A 13,985-nucleotide genomic window follows, 5' to 3' on the forward strand; every position below is an offset into this window, starting at 1 on the left:
CACAGCCAGACAAACCCAATGATTGGACCTCTCATTTGCAGTTCTCTTCACATATGCAATGCTGCATATATAATGTGATTTGCCTTGTGCATATGGTGACACTTGTGGCAACAATGGATCTATTCACATCAAAGATTGTCAGGTTAATTCTCCAAGTGTGTGGCATTTGCTCTGTATTGTTCCATAAAGTTTGTCTGTTTGTGGTCCTAATTATGTAACCTCACTTTACCTGATAATCCAGTTTAATATGTGGAAGATTATTAGGATCATGTAAAAAGGAAAAAGCTATCCCAGTAATTACTGAATTCCACTAGGCATTGGGAATAATTTAGTGGTGTTGCTGTAGAAACCAGACCGAATGAAATTATATATAATGTAGGGATAAAACGTTTGAGAGCAGAAATTTTGTTAACTGAAATAGGTACTTGTAATTGTAAGCAAGTGTTTTCCATAAGTGAAAAGAAATAAATGTTAGACTCATTTCAGAGAAGATATTTGGTAATTCGATTATGATGCATAACATGACACAACCTTAAAAAATTCACCATTGCGCCTTGTTTTTGAAACCAAGGCTTATCTGCAATCCCGCATGTAACCAGAAGTAATCTACCGTAGAGAATAAATAAAACATGATCACAATTTAAGTGAAACTGATCATTCTTTTAAAATGTGCCCTATTTGTATACCAGACTGTTTATATTTGGAGAGAAAACAGAACCAGGGGTTGGAAGGCTCCAGACACCAGGAGGAAAGCAGACGAAGCCAGGGGATAAGATTATGTAAATTGGGTCAACAATTTCTTAATTTTTGGTTCTGCGAATCTAGCTAAATTTATCTGTTGCATTATATTCTTTGTTTAAAAGAATTTGCTTCTTTTATCTGTCAAATCAAAAATTTGAGCCAAACTACAGACTGATTATCAAATAACGTTTTATTTGCTTCTATTTTTAATGCAAAAAAATGATGTTGCTAGTCATTTGTATTGGGAAACATCTTACAGTGGATCAATTATTAGGCAAATTTAATAGAAATTAATGACAAAAAAAGTTTCACATTTTCTTTTACCAAAAGAACCCTATTTGAGATCATTTTGCAGAACTGAGCAAAGCCCAGGGATGCCATGCTTGATTCCAATAACTTCAATTACCTGTAATGACAGTGTAGACAGTGCCTGTCTTTGTAGCTCTAAATAACATGTGTTGATGTTATGTCCTGTGTTGTTATCTTTCCAGTGGAGAGCTCTGGGAAAGAGCTCTAGGAGACAGTAGGTACATGAGGGGAATAGATAGGGAAAATAACTGTACCTTTGATGGGAAGATATAGGATAGGGCTGAAGTTGTTAACTATGGTCCCATTAATCTGAAACAGTTTTTAGAACTGAACTATTTTATTAAAAATTGTATAAAACATGGAATCCAGGTGCAAAAACAGGTTAAGCAATGTTTTGCGTGTAGAAAAAAACTATTTTTCAAAAAATATTTTCTTAATTTTAAGTCAATGTATAAAAAATTTCAATAAAATCCCTGTTACAAAGTTAACTCAAAAATGATGCCTGTGGTAATAATCTAAAGTACTTTGTATTCATTGCATATGATGTGAATGCGGTATATAACAAAGCATGATGAAGATCCACTGGGGATTTCTTTTTGAATGTTGAAAATCCCATTAGGAAGAGAGCATTTTGAAAACTGTGTAATAACAAACTCGGTCAATATTTTCTTTATTTACCTAGAGGATGCCATATTTCCTGTAGCCTGCTAATACTAAAATTGCTGACTTCAATCAAGTACATTAATTTTGACACCCAGGTAGAGAAAAAATAAACTGACTGATGAACTTCAGTGAAAATTAAATAAATGAAGGGTTGGAAACATGATGTAATGGGAAGTAAAAAAAAGCAGTCTTTGTGAAGAAAAAAAGATTAAAACCTGAAGTTAAGTAATCTCAGTCTGAGTATTCTTATTTTAAAACTAAAAATGGAAAAAGTAATTCTCTTCACACCATGAGGAACTATCTGGCAAACATTCTTGCCAGATTAGCCAGATTTTCAGATGGCGGAAGTGAAGGTTTTAGGACCACCATAGCAGGAATAAATGATCACAATGAACACAACACTCCTCTACTACATAATTACACTGTACGGCAACCACTGCCAGCATTCTGCCTCTCAGCTTTGAGAAAGTGGGCGGCCTGAATCGTCTTCCACCTTGTTATTATTATGATCTAGCATAAGTTTTGTCACTGGAAGCTAAGTTTAGACGCGCCAAAACAAAGTCTTAGCGGCTCAAGGTACCCAGGGAGACAGCCCTTTGAAACATTAAAATGCCGTAATCCTCAGATCATCGAACCTATAGTTAAAGTTCATTAAGACTGGATAAATATCATTCTGTCCTCTCCTTCCCAGTGCACTTAGTCTGATACAGAATTGTCTCTGCGTGGATTAGCCATGGGATATTTGGACTGGATTAAAACGATGAAATTGTTACTTGCATGCAGCCCCATCGGGTAGAAATCCTAGCTGAAAGCCTAAAATAATATCATATCTTGTAACTAGCAGGCAAGGTGTGCACCAGGTATTAAAATGCTTTTTCCATTTGAATTAATCCTCAGTCAACAACACTGAGTGAAAGTTAACCTGTCACTAGTGGCTCATTGTATGAACAAGAGATTGTCTGGGACTTTCTTGACCCCAGGACTTAGACGGAGATTCAGGGTTGAAGCACAAAGTTAGTCCAGAGAGTGAGAAGTAGAGGGTAACTTTACTTTTAATTAACCCTTTCGTAGGATTAACCCGAGTTAGGCAAAGAGTTTAATCATTAGGCTTAACAGTCATGAAGGTGATATGTGTAGCAGTATCTAGAACCTGATCTCCAATAGGTAAGTGCTTTAAAGATAGTATGAAATATAAAAAAAATCTTAATTTCAAGTAAAGTCATATTTCACCAACTGAAATTGAACAATATTTTGGGTATTGCCCAATCTTTCACAATCTTGAATGATTTTTTTGCCATGCATGATTCCAGGATTTTTTCCACAAGTATTGAGAAAATTTAAATGTAAATCATTGTCATTCAAGGTACACAAAAACAAGAGAGGAGTCCACATTAGCATATAAGTAGACTGGCATTTCAAATCCCAGGTTGGATTAGCCAGAATTCCTGCACTGATGCTGGAAGTGTGCTTTCATTAATTTACTAACTGCACCCTGGGGACAGGGGTGAGAACTAAACAAGTCAGTAAGAGCACCTGCTGTAACCAGGGTGCTTTTTTGTGAACCACTTCTGGGTTGTAGTAATTTAATGAGGATTTTTATCTTATTTGTATTATACTCAGGTTGTCTAGTTTGACGATAAGTTATTGCAGTAAAAGAATGTGAGGCTTTAAAGTAATTTTTGAACGCAGGTGTGAAACATTGATGATGATTCCTTAAGCCATTTTAATTAAAGCATGATCTAATTCTAGCAACAAATTTTGGAAAGAATTTTTTAATTGATTACATCAAACAAAAAAGGAAGATAACCAACCTCTCTTTGATTAATGTAGTCAAAGTTTGAATAGGTATTTAAGTAGATAAAACTCCAATAAATCAGATGTGGTTTGATAAGTATCTTTCCAGCTTCTACACTGTTACATTCAATTATCACAACTAAGTCCACACCCTGTATATCAACTTGTCATGAATGAGATTTACAACCTGAGCCCATGTTATGTCAGAGATGGAAACCCAGCAACAGTTGAAGGGAAATCAGGGTAGTTGTTGCCAGATCAGTTCTGTTCACTGGAGGAATTTTCATACAGTACCAAATTTGAAATGGTAATGAGCCAAAAACCTGTTATCAGGAATAAAAAGTTAAAAATGAATAAAAAGTTATATTTGGCAGTAAGAGTTATGAAGAGGCCCCACCATGTCTCAACTGTCTGGTGTATCAATTGGTTATCTGTTGACACATTTTGGACTCCTCTCCGTTCCAAGATGTGCCACTTGTGAACAGACACGTAGAGTTCCTATGTGATTTACCATTCACTCCAGCCCCCATTGCATCACTCCCAAGGTTCAATTAACATGCAGGTTAATTAACTTGATGTCTATCTGGTTGTAAATCTCATCAGAGCTTATTACCAGGAGCTGGCTCATGACATGTAGCAGTCTGAAGGAGAGTTAGTTTTAATAGCAGGAGTCTCTTAGGCAAGACTTGCTGGCTCTGGAACTGGCATCTGGCATTGGTTTTGAATGCAGTCTTGAGGTGCTGATCCCTCTGTGTACCTGTTATGGGAGCTTTCAAACTTATTATGTCTCTGGTAAGGAAACTGTTGCTTATGTCGCTTGGTATGTTGCAAATTTTGGTCATACTTCAGGTAAAATTACTTCTTTTTTTTTTCTTTTGTAAAAATAGATGTGTAGCAAAATGGAGAAAATATTCATCGAAGGGATCAATGATGGATCTCCACTAGATGTGGTTGATATGGGTCAGTTTTTTTAAAGATTAACTCCTACACATGATGTTTTATTTATAGTAGATTTATGTGGCAAATTATGAAAGTTTTGGTTATTAGTTGAGTTTGGGCCACCATTTTTAGTTCTGTCTTGTTTAGTTAGTGTTATAGAGTTAAATATTGAATGATATGTGTTTAGATTCAGGTAGCATGATGATTCTATAAAGTGCATGTGTTCTGAATGATAGACAAATATCAATAGTAGATAATAAATGGAAGTCATTGTTATTCCTACGACCAGCATGTTATCTTTCCATTATTTCCCCACTCTAACCACAAACTAACCTCCATGTTATAGTATCTCTCCAGGCATTCATTTTCAGCTGGTGCTTGACAATGAAAAACACAACAAATTGTACATAACTGTTTGATTTAGTGTGCATAATTTCTCAATAACGAACACACACGCACACGCTTGAACTGTCTGTCCGTTTTCAATGCTTCGTCATGTGATATAACAAACCTTGTATGACTGTAATATTCCTATGTGTCAATGTCATGTGTGTTTCATCAGTCACGTGTGAATTTCCAAAAGAAAGCAATCTTGTCAGCATGAAATTATTTTGCGCAGTGTCACTCTTGTCTGTTTGCGTTAGTCTTCTGCAAGTCTTCTTCGGAAAAAAAGCTCAGTGGCCTACGCTTCAGTTTCAAAGTGTTCACCGTCCTGGATCAGTTGCCATGCATGGGGCAGAGATAGGGTCCCTTGATTGAAATTCTGCGCTTCATTTCACTGTCTTCTTTGCAATTTTAAGTCCTGTAATTTGATGATTAGACGCCTTTCTGTCGCTCTGATTGGGTTCAGTAAGAGGGCTTACTCCAGTAGGGCTTGAGTAAACCTTACTGTGACTGAGAAAAATTGGTAGCTTTTGTGTAAGAATGGGGGATGTTGTCTCACCTGCAGTTGCAGCTGTTTAACTTACCTGTAACTTAAAACACCAAATAATATCCCTAACATGGGCTGAAAATTAACACCGAAAGGTGATAACCAAAAAATTATATCATACCCTTTTGGTCCTTTTCTTTGTCATTTATTTTTCAGTGGGGGTTCTTGAACAGGGGATTATGATAAATGAGCTCTCTGTTATACCTGTGGTTTAAAGTTACTTTTTTGATTTTGATTTTTTCCTGAAACTAAAAGACCAATAAATTTGTATGAGACAGTTCAGAGTTTTTTATTTAAAATTTACATATTATAAAGTTCAAATCAGGCCGCAAACAAGGGACAAAGCAGTTTTTTATTAACTAATCTTTCCCAGGTTTCGGAGCAAAAAAAAATAACTTGGAGCTCCAGCCTAGTTCATCTTTTACTGCCATGCCTCCATAAATCACTTAAATATCAAAGGATATTAGAAAGTGATCAAATTAATGCCTTCACACTTTTGAAATTTTTTAACAGTGTTCAGCTGTTCTTTTAATCAGGTGGCAAAATTGTAATTGATTTTAAGTGTAAAACAGCTGCCTGTTACATCCAGGGTCAGAAATTTTGGACCCCTTTACTGGTAACCTTGGACATTTTTTGGTGGACCTTTATATGGAATTTTATTTTTAAGCCTTGAAGGAATTTTTCTTTGGGTTTTTCAAGAAACTTCTTGTTTGACCATCAGCAGGCCTTCAAGTTCAGCTACAAGGGTGTTGATAGGCAGCAGTTTGGGATTTTGTATACTTCAGCATTCAGCTTGGATCTAAAACATAACCATTTCATTGTAAACCTCAAGCTGTCCAGGATGCCTAGACTTTCCACTGTTTTAAAAACACAGTGATCTGGCATTCCTTCTCAGCCTGTACTCTGGCAACCACTGGGTACTTCCTTGCCTTCTGTCCCATATAAGGCAGAGATATAAACATGTCAGATACATTGTAGCCACTTGAGTGGCAGGGTGCTCTCCCCTGGATACAATCTGTGTTTTTCTTTGAACTTCAGCTCCAATGTGTTGCTTATATTCAAAGTAAATTCTTGGCTTATTCAATTTTGCAGCTTTCATCTCAATTGAGCCCACTCACACAGTTGAACTAGGAGGTTGGAAAGTTTTGGTTTTCTTTTGTTTCTGCAAAAGTGGTTCTACGTCATTTGTTATTTTGTGTCCTAACTTAAAGCAGAGAATAATAGATTTTTTAAATTTCACATTTTTGTAGATTCTCAGATCAGTTTGGTCCATATATTACATAAAGATATATTTGAAAATAAAAGTAAAGTTACTCCTTGTTTTAACATTTTGTAGTTCAACAATGGTCGTTATGTAAATTTTATCGTTAAAAAGTGAAAATTATCCTGCAAAGGGAGATGCCATTGTGAACGAGAGTACAACCCCACTTCAAAGAAACATCTGGCAACTTGTTGCACCTTGGTTTTATCAAGTCAAGCTTTGTTATTTCTGTTCACTGGTTCCTTCTATGTTTGGTATTGTGCTTTGCGAGATGTCTGTTCTCTGAGAGGTTCGAGAGGGGTAACAACATTTGATTATGGACAAACCATGTTACTGAGGAGAGGGCTGATAGGGTTCATAATTAATATGAAGATAAAGTTAAAGCATATTTCAAGGGCCCAAATCAAGAATTACATTAAATGGATTCTAACATTGTACACAGTCATTAAGTTTGAACAAAAAGACCCCCCGTAGGGAGCCCCTCTGTTCTGGTTTGATCTTTTTAAGGTATACACAAAAGAAAAAGTGGAAACAGGTTGTAGTAGGTGTTGTAGAACCTGGAGAGTAATGTAGATCAGAATTCCTATGGAATCTAGAAGCATAGAGGTGTTATTTGGTATGTAGTGTTTTGTTTCTTCTTGTAGGATTATTTTATGTGAGATTGTCATTATTGTTTTGTTTTGCAGAAGCAGTGTCAGGGAATATTTACCTTTGTCTCTTGGCATCTATATTGTCACCTTTTAAGAATAAGTTTGTTGAAGATGACACGAAAGCCGTAGGAAATTTAGTGTTTGAATCATGTTAAAAGTCACTTCTGCATTCTGCTTCAGCCCTGTATCAGTTTTGATTTGGCTCATATTTTGATTTTGGACGGAAAAGGTCCACTCTTAATCAAAATATGATCTAGCTTTCAAGCTTTTTCTCAAATTGGGTCTATTAAGGGATAAAAAGGTCCACTTTTTCAGAAAAAAAAAGATCACCCCCCCCTCCTTGAAATTGCTAGCTACAGGTCTGTCTGATTGTATGGTCATACATTCATCTTCCTGAAATTCAACCCAGGTCTTGTTTCCAAGGTGATCATTATATATCATTTAAATAATTAATAAGATGTATTCAAAAAAGTTTTTATGAATTCCTAGATTGCCCACTCAAAGTGAGTTGTGCTTACTCCAGTGTAAAACCCATCAATTGCAATCAATGTAACCCTAGCCCGTTTCATTATGATTAAGTCCCCCAAGAGGAATCAGTATAATATGTACCTGTAAATTCTTAGTCAATGGAATAATTACCTGGAATCGATAACCATCTTGTGATTGATAAGTGAAAGGTATTCCACGATTAGCCTGTCAATTTAGGAGTGGTGTCAATCAGTCAAAGAGAAGAGAGGAGAAGCATCTTGTGTGAGGTGCCCTGTGTTTGAGGTGGGGGTTTCAGTGATGAGGTCATTCAGCCAGGTAATTACAAGCCTGGGAGGGTATTAATAGATAAATGATCATTTTTTATAGGAGAAATGTCAGTTATTGTGTTGTGGATTTCAAGCTGCTAGAAGTTAATTTTCTCTACTTGTAGAAATTAAACTTTTTTGTACATGTACAGGTCACTCTGAAAAAATATCAATTTTAACATAAAAGAATTTTTTTCTTCAATCCAGTCAAACAACCTCTCATTTTAAAGATAGATATTGAAGATTTGCACATATGGACATCAAAGTGTAGCATTATAATCTTATGACACCTCATATGTTAAGCTTGATTTGCTGAAGCCATTGTTGCTAGTGCTGAAGCCATAAGTCATGTGAATACTACTATAGACTATTCTAATCAGATAGGACACATCCAATGTAGTATTATATATTATATATCAAACAAGTAAATGAAATTAATGCATATAATAAGTGAGATGGTTTTGTGGGTAGTGCTAGTCAAGTTTATTTCTTACTAAAAACACTGGTCCTGTGGCGATATTCATCCCTGCTGTCATTAGACCCCTCCCCTTGCCCCAGGGTACCTGGTTTGCCCCAGGGTTGTGGACTGAAGAGGGCATGCACCTCAGTCACCTGCCACCCTTTCTTACCCTTGGGAACAAGTTAATTGCTTGGTTCATTTCTTTATTACATTTTTTTTTTTTTTTGTTTTTTTTTTTTTTTTGTTTTTTTTTGTTTTTTTTGTTTGTTTGGGGGAGTCTGTTTACCTTTTATGCAAAAATGATTTTTTCTGTGACAAAATTTCTTTTACTTTTGAATCTACGTAAGCCTTCAGTTTTCTCTCCAAATTGCTGACCAAATTACAATTATTCAGTTTAAAATGTTCATTGACGTAATGGAAAGCCTCACATCTGTTGACTTTGGCAATAGACGACAAGACAAATGTAACAGCGAATATCCACCTGAAGTGTGGCAGAAGTCAGTGATTTTGTACTTGAAATTAAAGGCGGTTACCATTTAGCCCTGTGGTAAATTACTTAAGGCAGACACGGAGGGGATTATTTGAGGTGCAACAAAAGAAACACTTGCCTTAATTTACCCCTTGTGCTGATTGCGTAAAGTTCAATAATGGCCCCTGAGTAAAGACATTGTGGTGATTTTCTTCCATTCATTTATCCCTTCTATGAATGTATCTCAATTCAAATGGATACATTTTAGAGATGTTTCAGTCTTTTCCAGTTAAATTAACATGAAAATCAGTCTGGCATATGTTTCTTTTTATCATTAGTATAAATCTATAAAACTCCTTTTTTCATGATCTTTCAAAACATAATACATGTGCAACTCGTAATTCACAGAGTCAATGATGCATCCAGTTTATTTAGCCTTCAGTTGCAGCTATTACATGTTCACAGCAGGCACCTGCTTGTCTTGAAGCTACAGCAATTTTCCTGAAATTATCAAAATTACAGAAATTGCTCTAACTTGGAGACACCAGGCAAGTCACCAAGGAAGGGGATTAGTCTGTGTCTGCCTGTCACTGTCTGTGTACACCCAGAACTGTGCGTCAGGGAAACAGTAGGGGGACATTTGACATCTTCGTGAAGTTATTTTTAATTTTTAGATAATAGATGGAGTTGTTTGTTAATGTTATGACAGTTTACACTTAGTATTAAATATTTTATAATTTTTGTTTTAAAAAATGAAATTGTTACATTAAAAGTTAGCATTTTTATTATAATGATTATTATGAAGCTTGTATTCTGTTAAAGAGCTTCTTCTGAAAATGCAAAATTGATCAAGTATTTCAGTAAATATTTTGGATTTTTCACCCTTCATTATTGATCTCCCAAAACATAAATGCAAGGTCAAGACCTCACAGGAATGGAAAACCTAAATGAACTAGCTCATGGCAGAGCTGATAATTATTAATTAGTTCCTGAAGAGTTTGTGGAAAGTTATTAGCAGCTTATGGGTAGGAAGTCTCCTAACTAGTAATTCCGTATAGGTGTGCAATTGTTTAGTGTATTGCAGGAAAAGTGTCCATTTGAAGTCTTTCATATTTTCAATGGAGAAGGCAATTATATGTTTTGAATTGGCAATGATATGCCATGATTTTGTGAAAAGGGTGTAAAAATTTCTCTGGGAAAATACCCTGACTTTCATGACTCTCTCACCCTAAGTACAATATTTACCATTCTCTATACTTAAATATTATTTCCTGTCTTCTAATTCAACTAAACCCCACAATTTTCAATGCAACAGGAAATGTATCTTTGGATAGTCAATCCATGTAAAGAAAGGCATGTTTTATTATACAGTAAATAGGTATTACTTCTTGGTTAGGTGTTCCTTTGTTAAATTTCAATTGTTAGATCTTTATCAGAGGGGTCCAGACTTTGCTGAATGAAGATGATCATTTTGATTATAGTGTAACAGCTTTGTATGGGGGAGAAAATTGCCCAACACCTCAGTCCATACTGTGTTGTACAGTAATAATTATTCACCCTCCATAATTTCTCTTTCTAGAAGGAAATTATTTCTGTACTAAGTGCAACTTTGCAATATGGCATATTTGTAGTCAGGCTAGTCATTGGTGAATAGGATGAGATGATGATGATGATAATTGCTTTGTGGAGTTTTCTGATTAAATTTGTGAATATGACTAGTAGTTATGCCTAATGAGGAAAGGGTGTACAGTCCACCTCCCCTTACTGATAAAGACACCTTGGTGGTTGATATCTCTCCTCATCTGCTCCTCAAATGGTCTATCTGTGCAAAATCTCAGGAACTGCAGTTTATCTGCCTTTTAGTTCTTTAAATCACTGTCTTGTTACCTGTCTGCAGCAAGTGTTTTACAGTTACTGTTTGTTTGCAATTAGATGTAGTGAAATGAATGTTTGGTTGATAACAAATGTTGAATATCTTTCAATATTTATTTCATGAAAACAAAGTACAGTTGTAAATAAAATAATGAAATGTGTTTCCATTCACCACAGATGTATGTATAAGTGCTTTCAGTTTAAAAGTTGAAATAACTTCATTTGGTTTCATTTGACTAATGGAAGCATGAAAAGTTCTGTCATGTGGTGCAATGTTTTATGAAATTTGAATTAATGCTGATTTCCATAAAAAGCTTATTGCCAGTAATGGGATATTCCAATAAATTGAAATTTAAACACTAAAACAGGTTTATGAGGCTTGAAAAAACAAGCATTGCTTCAGAATGTTACAGCTTGATTGAGTGATTCAATTTATCACGGCTGCACAGAGTGCTTCAGCAAAAGTGCTGCAATCTTTTTCTGTCATTCACCCACTCATCTAGCCATGTGTGAACTGCCACTCTTCAATGGCTTATCAAGGGGACTGAAAAACTTACTGTATGGCTTCTTGTGGAAGTCTTCTGCTGAGAGACTGCTAACTGCCCGCATAGCTGTCAGTTTATTATAGAGATGAATTGCTGAAGCCATTTTGACTGTGTGCTTTTCCATAGGAAATAAAGATGAAATGCAATATATCTGTCAGTTAATCACTTAACACTGGTAATAGGGCATGTAAGGAAATTATACTGTTATTATTTTGAAGCCAGTTATATGGTGTATATATGACGTAGTGTATTATTAATTTACTTGGTGTTTTTATTGTATCCCTTCATGGATCCTTTTTTTTTCACACGTGAAAGATATGGTTTTATGAGAAACTGGCTTATGTTTATATTTATTCGAAAAAAATTGCTGTCTCTTTGGTATAATTTTGTTAGTTCTGTTGATAATCATAGTAATTAGTACTATGGCCAATGTCATTCTCCCTGTCGTGATGAGCTCTTAATCTTTTGACCTGTACTGAGAAACATGACTGGAAGGTACAGAGAGAACTTTGTCAGGTCAAGATTTGTTAGAAGCCATAAGGAGATCTGTACTTTTGAGCATTATACCAAAAGTTATTAGAAGATGTGTGCAGATCCATTCAGAGTGGTCCTTAGAATAACAGTTGACAAATTCAAACTTTTTTCCTTTCTCCTCAAGTTGAAATTTTGACAGCTGTAGCCCCATGTTGAGCAGTTGCTGAAGAGGTTTGTGAAGAGGCTTCAAGAGGCCCGCATGGACTCTCCAGCAGTCATCGCAATAGAATTACCTTCGCTGAATTGATTCCATGCAAACAATACACTGAACCACTCGAGGCTCCTTTTACACCTTGTCATATTTAGACATAGGATTTCAATTAGGCCTGCAGCATTTGTTACTCTAGGGTCTCCAGTGTGCTTGGAGGATTTGGATGGATTGTGTGTCACTGCTAGGGTTAAGTGTGGAGTGGGCATGTTGTGTGTGTCATCTCTGCATTCCAGCATAACAGCACTGTCTTATGTAATGGCTATTGTGCGGCATAAGCTTTGGTCAGGTGGAAAGTATTGTAATGGTGTGGTTTGGGTAGAGCACGTTGCCGCACTAAAACCAATCCCCTGCTTCTTAAAACATGGTCTTACGATCCTAAATTGAATTCTGTTCTGGTGAAATAAGATGCAACTAAATACCTGGTCCACGGAAATTAAATCTGAGAGGATTTGTGAAGAGAGAGTGCCACACAGGGTACGGGAGATAAGACACAGTGTTTTGGTTTAATTGACATTCAGCTGCTAGGTAAACGAGAAGTTTTTCTTTTGTTAACAGGATCTCATTTTGTTTTGGTTGCCTGGCATGGCTCTTGGATCCAAGCCTGAATTTTTAAGCGGGGATTAAGTGAACGGTTATCCAAATATAAAACGTGGATACCATTGCCTTGTTGGTCTGATAAGTGAGCTGTATACCACGATCTCGGATTATAGTTTTCTGTGATCCCCTGACTAATTATGTGCCAAATCAAATAGTTTTTCCACAAAACATTGAGCAGATCAATAGATTTGTTTACACCAATAAATCTTCTCTAACAAATGGGAGAAATCACACCTTCTGGTTGATTTCTGGTCTTCCTGATAGATGACCTAGCCGCGTGATGGCCAGATAATTAGGGTCAGTGTCAATGGTCAGGAGTTAGAACTTCACAGCATGGGATGAGGGACTGGAGTTGAGGCGAGCGACAGGTAATTGGGACGGTAGTTAGTGGAATCACTTCTGTCTGACAGTCGGGTGACAAGGAGACAATCTGGATACCCGTGCTTCCCAGGCTGGCTACACCACATGTACTTGTCCACTGGAAGTTCTTTTTCTCTGTAATGCCTTTCATATTTGACTAAGTTCAATTGCTTGCAGTTAAGGGCTTAAAAGCAAAAAAACATGATCTTCTATTGTGAGGCACGTCTTTGTGAGGGTGTATTCAGATGTCAGCACTTTACAAGCTGTAATCTCTCCACTACAAGTACAATAACCAGTATGGCAGGTGTACCAGTTTCATGATTTCTCTCTCTTTGTAAAGACAAAAAAAAGAAAGAAATATAATAGTATATAAAACAGGACAGAAAATGTTTTATAAGATAAAATAATTTTTAAAAATTTTAAGGTTACATTATCTCTCTGTCTAAAGAGAAAACGATAGAAAATTAAACATGCCAAATATTGTTTATAAATTTTTCTGTTCAAACAGCATGTAAGAAGAATTAATAAATTGTCATGTAAATTGAAAAAATAAAAATAAAAACAAAAGTTCAATAAACTAGAAAAATTTGTTTATAACAACATGTGTACTGCCTATTTGAACTGTATGAAATATTTTGTGTAAAGCCCCTTAAATTCAAATCTTAATTAAGATATTTTAGAACAAAAGAAAAAAATTCCATTCATTTCATGATTTAAAAATAGAAAAAAAGATGAATAAAGAAGGAATTTTGATTCACTTAATGATTTAAAAATAATATCAATGGCCCAGCAATATAGGTTCACATAATAGTGGTGTAAGGGCTGCAGGGGCTTTTGAAGTCTGAAAGTGTTGTT

General features: G+C 35.7%; 1 protein-coding gene across 3 annotated transcripts in view; it reads left to right on the top strand.

Annotated features, from left to right (window-relative positions):
- The window catches only part of LOC106167578 (ATP-dependent (S)-NAD(P)H-hydrate dehydratase-like), a 66,282-nt gene that overhangs the window by 51,421 nt on the left and 876 nt on the right, over positions 1 to 13,985 (top strand). The window lies entirely within an intron of this gene.

This window comes from Lingula anatina, chromosome 3 (assembly GCF_051362555.1).
Source record: "Lingula anatina isolate TDL-2025a chromosome 3, LinAna3.0, whole genome shotgun sequence".
In the NCBI taxonomy this organism is placed as follows: domain Eukaryota; kingdom Metazoa; phylum Brachiopoda; class Lingulata; order Lingulida; family Lingulidae; genus Lingula; species Lingula anatina.